Source organism: Kogia breviceps, chromosome 19 (assembly GCF_026419965.1).
Source record: "Kogia breviceps isolate mKogBre1 chromosome 19, mKogBre1 haplotype 1, whole genome shotgun sequence".
Lineage (NCBI taxonomy): Eukaryota > Metazoa > Chordata > Mammalia > Artiodactyla > Physeteridae > Kogia > Kogia breviceps.
The window spans coordinates 22,631,433-22,644,998 of NC_081328.1; the positions used below are offsets into that span (position 1 = coordinate 22,631,433).

The following is a 13,566-nucleotide window of genomic DNA, read 5'->3' on the forward strand; positions in this document are numbered from 1 at the left end:
CGAAATTGGGTCATTTGTTGAGACATGGAGGGATCTAGACTGTCATACAGAGTGAAGTAAGTCAGAAAGAGAAAAACAAATATCGTATATTAACGCATATATGTGGAACCTAGAAAAATGGTACAGATGAACTGGTTTGCAGGGAAGAAATTGAGACACAGATGTAGAGAACAAATGTATGGACATCAAGGGGGGAAAGCGGCAGGGGGGTGGGGGTGTGATGAATTGGGTGATTGGGATTGACATGTATACACTGATGTGTAAAAAATTGATGACTAGTAAGAACCTGTTGTATAAAACAAAATAAAATTCAAAAATTCAAAAAAAAAAGTTACAGAGTTTCAGCTTGGGAAGATGAAAACATTCTGGTTGCATAGCAATGTGAATAGACTTAATGCCACTGAACCATACACAGAAAATGGTTAAAACAGTAAATTTTCTTACATACACTGTATCATATTTTTTTTTAAATGAAGGGGAAGAAAAACTGAGAAAAATCTGTTAGGAGCAGGTCTGCACTACAATGTTAAACAAAGTTTTTCAAACTAAAAGAAAAATTATACAAAATAGAAACGAACCTACATAAAAGGAATAAAGGGCACCAGAAGTAAGAAATAGGAAGATGAGAGAAGAAATAATTTTCCTGATTTGTAAATTTATTTAAAATAATGGAGGTAGACTTCCAGTTTCCATTTTTGAATATAAATAGCTTGGAAGTCACCACTCCATCCTAACAAGTAAAAAGCTGAAAAGACTGAAAAATCAACAACTTTTCCTGGGTTTGTAAGAGAGGGGTGGACAAACCATTGCCTTTAAGACTGGAGAGACAGACAGGTGAATACAGGGAGTAACAGCACACAGGAGCAGAGACACCAGTGGAAACCAGTGCAGGAACAAGTGCTGGGCTAACAAAACCTGAACTGTAAGTGATGAACTGCTAGAGGCTCAGTACACATAACTCTCTGAGGTAAAAATTCCAGGGATGCCCAGTCACGGAGGGCTCCCAAATATTGTGACATTTACGTCCAGGAGCCAGACCAGCCTCCTACAGTACACATCAGAGAAATATACCCTCCTTCTCCTAGTAAGGGGAGCTTTAAAGGAACCATTTTGAAATACCAGGGCACTCTGTTCTTCTTAACAAAGCCTGCCCTCAGGGGAAACTAGTTAACCAGAGCCTAACCAGCTGGGGTATTATTGGAGTCTAATCTAATACCCAACTCTAGCAGTCTAGCAGTCCCTTCTATATGGGAGAAGGGAAAAAAACAACTCCAGTCCACTTAAGCATCCTGTCCCATCTAAGGGGGTGAAAAAACTGAGAAACTTCTGTGAAGTTCCCAGTCCAGAGGCACAGGCTCACTAAAAGACTAAGACCCAGTCATGGGAATATAGAACACTTGCCCTCCCTGCCATACCTCACCACCAAATTACTAAAGGCCTGTTTATAGCAACTTCTTTTACCCAGTATGTCATGTCCAGCTAACAAGAAAAAAATTACAAGGCATACCAAAAGGCAAAAAACACAACCTGAAGAGACTGAGCAAGCATCACAGCCAGATATGTCAGGGATGTTGGAATTATCATATCAGGAATTTAAAACAACTATGATTAATATGCTAAAGGCTCTACTGGATAAAGCATATAGCACGTAAGAGCAGACAAGCAATGTAAGCTGAGAGATGGACATCCTAAGGAAGAATTTTTTTTTTTTAATGCTAGGAATAAAACACTGCAGCCGAAATGAAAAATGCTTTTGATGGGCTTCTTAGTAGACTGGACATGGCTGACAAAGGACTCTCTGAGCTAGATATATCAATAGAATGCTTGAAAACAAAAAACCTAAGAGAACAAAATCTGAAAAAAACAATATCCAAGGACTGTGGGACAACTACAAAAGTTAAGATATGCATAAAGGGAATACTAGAAGGAAAAAAAAAGAAAGGCACAGAAGACATATTTGAAGTAATAATGACCAAGATTTTCCCCAAACTGATGTCAGGCAAAAAACCACAGATCCAGGAAACTCAGAGAACACCAAACAAGGTAAATGCCCAAAAAATTACATGTAAACATATCATCTTCAAACTACAGAAAATCAAAGATTTAAAAAAAAAAATCCTGAAAGAAACCAGTTACCCACAGAGGAACAAAGATAAGAATTACATCCAACTTCTCCTCGAAAGCATGCAAGCAAGAAGAGATTGGAGTGAAATATTTCAAGCGTTGACAGAAAAAAAACACCAGCCTAAAATTCTGTACCCTGAGAAATTATCCTTCAAAAGTGAAGGAGAAATAAAGACTTTCTCAAACAAAAATTGAGGGAATTTGTTGCCAGGAGACCTGCCTTTCAAGAAATATTAAAAGAAGTTCTTCAGAGAGAGGAAAAATTCTTTATATACATAAAGTAAGGAAGAGCATGGAAAAATGAATAGTAAATATGAATTTAAAACTTTCATTTTTCTTATTTGACCTAACATATAAGAGTTTGTTCAAAATAATAATACCAATAATATCAATAAATAATAGTATACAGTTGACCCTTAAAACAGGTTTGAGGGCTTCCCTGGTGGCGCAGTGGTTGAGAGTCCGCCTGCCGATGCAGGAGACACGGGTTCGTGCCCTGGTCCGGGAAGATCCCACATGCTGCGGAGCGACTAAGCCCGTGAGCCATGGCCACTGGGCCTGTGCGTCCGGAGCCTGTGCTCCGCAACGGGAGAGGCCACAACAGTGAGAGGCCCGCATACCGCAAAAAAAAAAAAAAAAAAAAAAAACAAAAAAAAAAAACAGGTTTGAACTGCAGAGTTCCACTTACATAAATTTTTTTCAGTAAATATATTAGAAATTTTTTTTGAAGATTTGCAAAAATTCGAAAAAACTCACAGATGAACCATGGAGCCTAGAAATACAAATAAATAAATAAATAGGAAAAGGTATGTCATAAATGCATGAAATATATGTAGATGCTAGTCTATCCTTACATAGGCATAAGGTGAGTGATATTTAATATAATATTAATGTGTTAGTTTTCTTATTATTCTATACCTTTCAAAGAATTACATTACCATATAATATTCCTCTCTGTTTCATAACTGGAGAAACTGCACATCAGCATATCATCACAGGTAAGTGTGTTTTAAAAACATGTAACAATGTTTCCAATACCATATTATGAATATGACTGTAATACTTTATACCTTATAATTTTAAATGATTCATTCATTCATGTATAGGTCAGGCTACTGTGAAGCAACTGTATCAGTTACACTAAGTTATCATAAAGCAAACATACTGCTGCTTTTTCATTATCAATGTATGAATTTTTATACCTCTAAATAAATATAAATTTCTTTTTCAAATCATCTTTTCATTTTTGATGTCCAGTGTTAGAAATGCATATAACATCTACAGTGCTTTGTATCATATAAGATAATATTGATGTAGGTATTGACAGATGCTTCTTCATCTTATAGATGATGTAAACTTACAATATTGATACAGTACTGTAGATATATTCTCTTCCTTATGATTTTCTTAATAACATTTTCCTCTCTCTAGCTTGCTTTATTGTCAGAATACATATAACATGCAAAATATGTGTTAATTGACTTTATGTTATCTATTAGTAAGGCTTCTGATCAACAGTAGGCTACTAGTACTTAAGTTTTGGGGGAGTCAAAAATTATACACAGATTTTTGACTGCTGGGGGGTTGGTGCCCCTAACCCCTGCATTGTTCAAGAGTCAACTGTATATGCTTATATATGCGTGAAATAAATGACAGCAATGATACAAGGGATGGAGTGAGGAATTAAGATTACACTGTTATTATAAGGTACTCACACTACCCATGAAGTGGTATAGTGTTATGGGAAAGTACATTTGGATTTGCCATAAATACATATAGCAAAACCTAGGGTAACCAATAAAAAAGGGGAAGGGAGGGAGGGAGGGAGGGAAGGAATATGATGGTTATGCTAGAAAGGAGAGAAAACGGAATCAAATAAAACACTTATTTAGTGTCTGTGCCACTGCACAGGGCCAGAGCCCACCTGGGCCAGACTCTGGACCACTACCTGGGCCAAGCCCCACGCGTGTATCCCACTGGTGCTCCCTGCAGTGGCAGAAGTTCTGCAGGTTGCATTGAACTTGGGACCTCTGCAAAGAAGACCATCTGGGTTTTTTTTGTTCTGAGATTGTAGCCTCCAGCCACACATGACTGCTGGATATGTACCAGGCAATGCTGAGGGAGAGCAAGCACTTCAGTGCCGACAACTACAGAACCTACCCCATCAGGAGGATAAGAGATGTCTTCAGAGAAAATAAGAATGTAAAGGATCCTGTAAAAATTCAAGCCCTAATGAATAAAGCCAAAAGAGACCCTGGGATAATCCACTGACAGGTCCACATTGGCCAACTATATTTGACTGACAAGCTTGTCAGTTAGAATCAAGAGAAGCCCAGGACCTAGGAAGCTGGGACCAGCCACCACTGGCAGCCATGGACCACCTTCAGCATCCATTCTGCTTTGTTATGGGGGCTCCCAGCAGACCACGAGTGGCCTTTGCATCACCTTTAAATAGGCGCTTGCTGTATCTGCCCTAAGAACTGATAAACTGAGTGAGGTTTCCATTCTTCTGCAGCCTTAGTGACAAAGGATTGGATGTCTCTCCTTGGTTCAAGTGTTAGAATGAAAAGCTGGAGCTCCTCAAAAGACTGTTGTGTATTATTGTGTCTCCTCCACCCCACCCCTCCTTTGTAGCTCCTCAGCACTTGTATAGAGCATTTCCAGATTTTGTTTGTTGGTCCTTGACAATAAACTACAAAATGCATAAAAAGAGTGGGAAACAAAAAGAGGAACACAGAACAAGAGCAAAAAAATAGAAAACAGTCATAAATATGGTAAATATTAATCCAAAGTTATAAATAATCAGTTTGAACATCAATGGTCTAAATATACCAATTAAAAAGACAGAAATTATCAGAGAAGATCATAAAACAAGACCCAAATATTTGATGTCTAAAAGAAACCCACTTTAGATATGAAAAAACTTATAGATTAAAAGTAAATGAATGGAGAAAAACATACCACGCTAACACTAATCAGAAGAAAGCAGAGTACCTATACTAATTTCAGACATAAAAGACCTCAAAGAAGGGAAAGTTATCAGATTTTAAAAAGGGCATTACATAATGATAAAGGGGCCAATTCTCCAAGAAAAAAAAACCAATCCTTAACATGTATGTGCCTAACAACAGTTGTGTCAAATTATATGGAGCAAAAACTAATAGAACTGCAAGAGAAATAAATAAATCCACTATCATAGGTGGAGTTGCTGTCAGAAATGGACAAACCTAGCAAGCAGAAAATCACTAAGGACATAGCTGAACTCAACAATATCACCAATCAACTGGGTATAACCGACATCTATAGACTACTTCATCCAACAGTGGTAGAATACACATTCTTCCCAACTTCACATGGACCATTTACCAAGATAGACCACATTCTGGAGATAAAACATACTTTAACAAGTTAAAAAAAATAAAAATCAAACAATGTCTGCACTCAGACCACAATCGAATTAAATTAGAAATCAATAACAGAAATATAACTAGAATATCCCAAAATATGTGAGGATTAAACAACACATGGCTAAATAACACATGGATCAATGAAAAAAATCTCAAGAGAAATTTAAAAATAGTTTGAGCTTAATGAAAATAAAAACACACCTTATCAAAATACACGGTAGGCAGTGAAAGTAGTGTTGTGAGAAGAATTTATAGCACTGAAAGCATATATTAGAAAAGAAGATCTAAAGTCAATAATCTAAGCTGCTACCTTAGAAAACCAAAAAAAGAGCAAACTAAATCCAAATTAAGCAGAAGAAAAGAAATAATAATAATTAGAGCTTAAATCAATGAAATTGAAACCAGAAACTCAACGGAGAAAAATCAATGAAACCAAAACCTGCTTCTTTGAAAAAAATAAATAAATAAAATCAGTAAGTCTCTAGCCAGGCTCACTAAGAAAAAAAGAGAGAAGACAAAAATTACTAATATCAGCAATGAAAGAGCAACATCACTACAGAGCTTATGGATGCTAAGGATAATAAAAAATACTATGAACAACTCTATGCCCACAAATTTGATAACCTAATGAAATAGACCAATTCCTTGAAAGATACAATTTGCCAAATCTGACACAAGAAGAAATGGACAATATGAATAGGCCTAGATGTATTAAACAATTAAATCAATAATTAGTAACCTTCCAAAAAGAAAGCACCAGACCCAGACAGGTTCACTTGTGAATTCTACCAAACATTTAAGGAAGAAACTATACCAATTCCTACAATCTTTTTCAGAAGATACATGCAGAGGGAATGCTACCAACTCATTCTATTAGGCCAGCATTACCCTAATACCAAAACCAGGCAAAGACATTAAAAGAAAGCTACACACCAATATCTCTCATGAACACAAATGCAAAAATCCTCAACCAAATAACAGCAAGATAATATTAACAAATTGAATCCAACAATGTGTAAAAAGAATTATAAACCATGACCAAGTGTGATTTATCCCAGCTATGCAGGTTGGTTCAACATTTGAAAATCAATTAATATAATCCATCACACACAGGTGGGCTAAGAAAGAAAAATCACATGATCATATCAATAGCTGCAAAACAGGATTTGACAAAATCCACACATACATGATAAAAACTCTCAGTATACTAGGAATAGAGGAGCACTTTTTCAAGTTGATAAAGAATATCTACAAAAAAGCCCCAGAGCTAACACCACACTTAATGGTGAGAAACTTAAAAGATTTCTGAGATCAGGCAATGATATTCCCTCTCACCATTTCTTTTCAACTGTATGTCTTTCCTTATGTTATAAGCAAGACAAGGAAATATATGGTATACAAATTGAGAGGGCTTCCCTGGTGGCTCAGTGGATAAGAATCCTCCTGACAATGCAGGGGACATGGGTTCGAGCCTTGGTCTGGAAGATTCCACATGCTGCGGAGCAACTAAGCCAATGCTCCAAAACTACTGAGCCTGTGCTCTATAGCCCGTGAGCCACAACTACTGAAGCCCATGTGCCTAGAGCCTGTGCAACAAGAGAAGCCACCACAGGGAGAAGTCTGTGCACTGCAACAAAGAGCAGCCCCCGCTCACTGCAACTAGAGAAAGCTTGTACGCAGCAACAAGGACCCAATGCAGCCGAAAATAAATAAATAAATTTTTTTAAAAAAATTGAGAAGGAAGATATAAAACTGTCTCTGTTTGCCAATTGTCTACATAGAAAATTTGGAAGTATCAACAAAAAACCTCCTGAAACTAATAAGTGATTATATCAAGGTTCCAGGATACAAGGTTCATTTATAAAGGTCAATTACTTTCCTATATACTAACAATGAACAAGTGGATTTTGGAATTAAAAACACAATACCAATTACATTAGCACCCCCCAAAATGAAATACCTAGGTCTAAATCTGAAAAAATATGTACAAGATCTATAGGAGGAAAACTACAAAATTCTGATGAACAAAATCAAAGAACAACAAAAGAAATGCAGAGACATTCCATGTTCATGGACAGGAAGACTCAGTATCAATAAGATGTCAGTTCTTCCCAACTTCATCTATAGATTAAATTCAATCTCAATCAAGATCCCAGTAAGTAATTTTGTGAATATTGACAAACTAATTCTAAACTGTATATGAAAATGTAAAAGATCGAAAATAGCCAACAAGATACTGAAGGAGAAGAACAAAACTGGAGGACTCTGCCACCCAACTAACAGCACTTACTATAATCAAGACAGTATGACAGGCAAAAGAACTGACAAATACATTGATGGAACAGAATAGAGAGTTCAGAAATAAACCAACATAAATATAGTTAATTGAACTTTGATAAAAGAGCAAAGGCAAAACACTGGAGCAAAGACAGCCTCTTCAACAAATGGCACTGGAACCACTGGACATCCACATGCAAAAAGAATGAACCTAGATCCACATCTCACAACCTACACAAAAATAAACTAAAAGTGAACCCAGACCTAAATGCAAAACACTAAAGTATGAAACTCCTAGAAAAGAACAGAGGCAAAAACCTAGATGACCTTGGGTGTGGTGCTGACTTTTTAGATATAACACCACAGGCACAATCTGTGAAAGAAATAATTGATAATCCAGATTTCATTAAAACTAAAAACTTCTGCTCTGTGAAAGACAAGGTCAAGAGAATGAGAAGGCAAACCTAAGCCTGGGAAAAGAATACTTGCAAAAGATACATCTGATAAAGGAATTAACCAAAATATACAAAAAAGCACTCTTAAAACTCAACAAGAGGGCTTCCCTGGTGGCACAGTGGTTGAGAGTCTGCCCACCAATGCAGGGAACATGGGTTCGTGCCCCAGTCCGGGAGGATCCCACATGCCGCGGAGCGGCTGGGCCCGTGAGCCATGGCTGCTGACCCTGCGCGTCCGGAGCCTGTGCTCTGCAACGGGAGAGAGCAGCAGTGAGAGGCCCGCATACAGCAAACAAACAAACAAACAAACAAACAAAACTCAACAAGAAGAAAACAAACAACCCAATTTAAAAATAGGCCAAAGACCTTAGACACCTCATCAAAGAAGACATGCCACGGAGCAACAAAGCCCATGCGCCACAACTACTGAGCCTGTGCTCCAGAACCCACAAGCCACAACTACTCAGCCCGCATACCTAGAGCCCGTGTTCCACAACAAGAGAAGCCATCACAATAAGAAGCCCTCTCACCACAACAAAGAGTAGCACCCGCTCACTGTAACTAGAGAAAGCCTGTGCACAGTAACGAAGATCCAATGCAGTCCAAAAACTTAAATAATTATTTTAAAATGTAGCAAATAAGCATATGAAAAGATGCTCAACACCATATGTCATTAGACTAATGCATGTTAAACAATGAGATACTACTACACACTTATTAGAATGGCTAAAATCAGGAAAAATGACAACACCAAATGCTGACAAGAATGTGGAGATCTGGAACAAAAGGAATTCATTCATTGCTGGTGGAATGCAAAGTAGTACAGCCACTTCAAAAGAAAGTTTGGCAGTCTCTTACAAAACTAAACCTACTCTTACCATATGATCAAGCAGTCATGCTCCTTAGTATTTACCCACCGGAGGTGAAAACATATGCCCACACAAAACCTGCACACAAATGATGAGAGCAGCTCTATTCATAACTGCCAAAACTTGGAAGCAATCACTATGTCCTTCGGTAGCTGAATGGATAAACTGTGGTAGATCCAGACAATGGAATAGTACTTAGCACTAAAAGGAAATGAGCTATTAAGCCATTAAAAGACAAGAAGGAATCTTAAATATTACTACATACTGAAGGGCTGTAGTCTGAAGGGCTACATATACTGTATGATTCCAACTATATATGCCATTCTGGAAAAGGCAAAACTATGGAGACAGTAATAAGATCAGCGATTGACTTTGCAGGGAGAGAGGGAAGGGATGAATAGGCAGAACACAAAGGATTTTTCGGGCAGTGAAAATACTCTGTATGATATAATGGTAGATACATGTTATTATACATTTGCCCAAACCCATTAAATGTACAGCACCCAGAGTGAACGGTAATGTAAACTATGGACATTGGGTGATTATGACCTCTCAATGTAGGTTCATCAGTCGTAAGAAATGTATCATTCTGGTGGGGGATGCTGATAATGAGGTAGCTGGGGAAGGATGTATATGGAAAATCTGTGTACCCTCCCTTCAATTTTACAGTGATCCTTAAACTGCTTTATAAAGTCTCAATTAAAAATTCAGAATTAAAAAAATAACTGATGATTTAAGGGGAAAAATAATAATAAAATACTCTATGGTTCACAATACATACAAAAGTATATAACAAAAGTTACCAGGGCAGAGTCAATATGGCAGAGTAGGAGGACACAGAGTTTGCGTCTCCTCACAACTAGGGCACCTACCAGGCACTGGTGGGGGACCACGGACACCTAAGGGGACGGGAGGAAACCCCGAGCAACTGAGTAGGACAAGGGGAGAGGAGAACTGGAGGTGGGATGGGACTTGCACCCCTGAGGGGTGGCTGTGGGAGGGGACAGGTTCTCATGCTCAGGAGGGGCCCACTCACAATGAGGGGATCAGTGGGGACAGGGAGAGACCCTCAGGGGATTAGAGGACTGGAAGAGAAGAGGCCAGCAATTCCCCCGCCCACTCGAGCTGCCAGGAGCCTACTAAGGTCCCAGGCTTGATCCTCTGCCCTCTTGAGGCCCTCCCTGTCCAGCCATGCTGGGCCTAAGTCCTGTCCCCGCACCCTCACCCAGGGCCTTATCTCTGCACTACACTACGGCCACCTCTGGCCACGTGGGTCCTGAGGCTAGACCCTGCCCCACCTAATCCCCACCCCCACCTGGGCTCCATCCCCTACAGCGAAGGGCTTTGCAGGCACTTTTTTCTTTTTCTTTTTGTGATTGTGGTTCTGTTTTACCTTGCTGTTGTTGTTTCACTTCTATTTTCATTTTTTCTAATAAATTTTTTATTTTTCTAATTTTATTTTATCTTTTATTCTTTGTTATTGTTCTGCTCCTTTTGGTTTGTTCCCCTCTCTTTTCGTTTTGCTGTTCTGGTTCTGTTTAACCCTGTTGTTTTTGTTTTGCTTATATTTTTATTTTTTCTAATATATTTTCTATTTCTCTAATATTATTTTATTTTTTGTTCTTTGTTATTGCACTGCTTTTTTTTTTTTTTCTTTTGTCACACTGTGGCTGGCAGGATCTTGGTTCCCAGGCAAGAGGTCAGGCCTCAGTTCCTGTGGTGGGAGTGCCAAGTCCAAACTGCTGGACTAAAAGAGAACCTCAGACCTCAGGGAATATTCATCAGAGTGAGGTCTCCCAGAGATCCTCATCTTGGCACCAAGACCTGGCTCTACCCAACAGCCTAAAAATTCCAGTGCTGGATGCCTCAGGTCAAACAATCAGTAAGACAGAAACATAGGCCCCACCCCATCAAAAAAAAAATTAGAGAACAAAATATGTTACAGACAAAGGAGCCAGGTAAAAACCTACAGGACCAAATAAATGAAAGGAAATAGGCAACCTACCTGAAAAAGAATTCAGAGTAATGTTAGTAAAAATGATCCAAAATCTCAGAAACAGAATGGAGGCACGGACAGAGAAAATACAAGAAATGTTTAACAAAGACCTATAAGAACTAAAGAACAAAGAGTGATGAACAACACAATAACTGAAATGAATAATACACTGGAAGGAATCAATAGCAGAATAACTGAGGCTGAACAACGAATAAGTGAGCTGGAAGATAGAATGGTGGAAATAACTGACAAGGAGCAGAATAAAGAAAAAAGAATGAAAAGAATTGAGGACAGTATCAGAGATCTCTGGGACAACATTAAGCACACCAACATTTGAATCACAGGGGTCCCAGAAGAAGAGAAAGACAAAAGGTCTGAGAAAATATATGAAGAGATTATGGTCAAAAACTTCCCTAACATGGGAAAGGAAATAGCCAACCAAGTCCAGGAAGTGCAGAGAGTCCCTATGGGATAAACCCAACGAGAAACACACCAAGACACATAATTATCAAATGAACAAAATTTAAATAGAAAGAAAAAAATATTAAAAGCAGCAAGGGAAAAGCAATAAAAAACATACAAGGGAATCCCCATAAGGTTATCAGCTGATTTTTCAGCAGAAATTCTGCAAGCCAGAAGGGAGTGGCAGGACATATTTAAAGTGATGAAAGGGAAACGCCTACAACCAAGATTACTCTACCCATCAAGGATCTCATTCAGATTCAACAGAGAAATCAAAACCTTTACAAACAAGCAAAAGCTAAGAGAATTCAGCACCCCCAAACCAGCTTTACAACAAATGCTAAAGGAACTGCTCTAGGAGGGAAACACAAGAGAGGAAAAAGACCCACAAAAACAAACCCAAAACAATTAAGAAAATGATAATAGGAACATACATATTGATAATTACCTTGAATGTAAATGGATTAAATGTCCAACCAAAAGACACAGACTGGCTGAATGGATACAAAAACAAGACTCATAGATATGCTGTTTTACAAGAGATCCACTTCAGACCTAGGGATACATACAGACAAAAAGTGAGGGGCTGTAAAAAGATATTCCATGCAAATGGAAATCACAAGAAAGCTGGAATAGCAATATTCATATCAGATAAAGTAGACTTTAAAATAAAGACTGCTAAAAGAGATAAGGAAAGGCACTACATAATGATCAATCCAAGAAGAAAATATAACAATTATAAATATTTATGCACCCAACATAGGAGCATCTCAATACATAAGGCAAATGCTAACAGGGAAATCGACATTTTCCCATAAAAGGGGATATTGACAATAACAGAATAATAGTGAGGGACTTTAACACTCCACTTACACCAATGGACAAGTCATCCAGACAGAAAATAAATAAGGAAACACAAGCTTTGAATGACACAACAGACCAGATAGATTTAATTGATATTTATAGGACATTCCACCCGAAAGCAGCAGAACACACTTTCTTCTCAAGTGCACACAGAACATTCTCCAGGATAGATCACATCTTGGGTCACAGATCAAGCCTCAGAAAATTTAAGAAAACTGAAATCGTATCAAGCATCTTTCTGACCACAACGCTATGAGATTAGAAATCAATCACAGGAAAAAAACTGGAAAAAACACAAACACATGGAGGCTAAACAGTGTGCTGCTAAATAACCAAGAGATCACTGAAGAAATCGAAAAGGAAATAAATAATACCTAGAAACAAATGACAACAACAACATGAAGACCCAAAACCTATGGGATGCAGCAAAAGCAGTTCTAAGAGGAAAGTTTATAGCAATTCAATCTCACCTCAAGAAACATGAAAAATCTCAAATAAACAATCTACCTTACACCTAAAGCAACCAGAGAAAGAAGAACCAAAAAAAAAAAAACCCCAAAGTTAGGGCTTCCCTGGTGGCACAGTGTTTGAGAGTCCGCCTGCCGATGAAGGGGACACGGGTTCGTACCCCAGTCCGGGAAGATCCCACATGCCGTGGAGTGGCTAGGCCCATGAGCCATGGCCGCTGAGCCTGTGTGTCCAGAGCCTGTGCTCTGCAACGGGAGAGGCCACAACAGTGAGAGGCCCGCGTACCGGGGGAAAAAAAAAAAAAAAAAGATATCTACTCTCACCACTCCGATTCAACCTTGGCGTATCCTATCCACTGAGATAAAACAAGAAAACATATTAAAAGCCAAACACTAAAAGAAGTAAAATGTTTATTAGAGAATGAAAACATACAGCTCTGTATTCTTAGAAAGTCCTATAAAATCTCCAAAAATATCAGCTAGAACCAAAAAGTGACTTAGCAAATTTGCAGGTTACATAGTCAATATAAAAAAAATGAATTCTATTTCTATAATAGCAACACAAAGAAAATTATAAGTGGAATCATACAGTATTTGTCCTTTTCTAACTGGCTTATTTCTCTTAGCATAATATCTTCAATCTTT

At 38.2% G+C, this 13,566-nt stretch overlaps 1 protein-coding gene and 1 pseudogene across 1 annotated transcript in view; one reads left to right on the plus strand and one right to left on the minus strand.

Annotated features, from left to right (window-relative positions):
• The window catches only part of BRIP1 (BRCA1 interacting helicase 1), a 178,746-nt gene that overhangs the window by 133,793 nt on the left and 31,387 nt on the right, over positions 1 to 13,566 (minus strand).
• LOC131746282 (LYR motif-containing protein 4 pseudogene) lies at positions 1,969 to 4,467 on the plus strand (annotated as a pseudogene).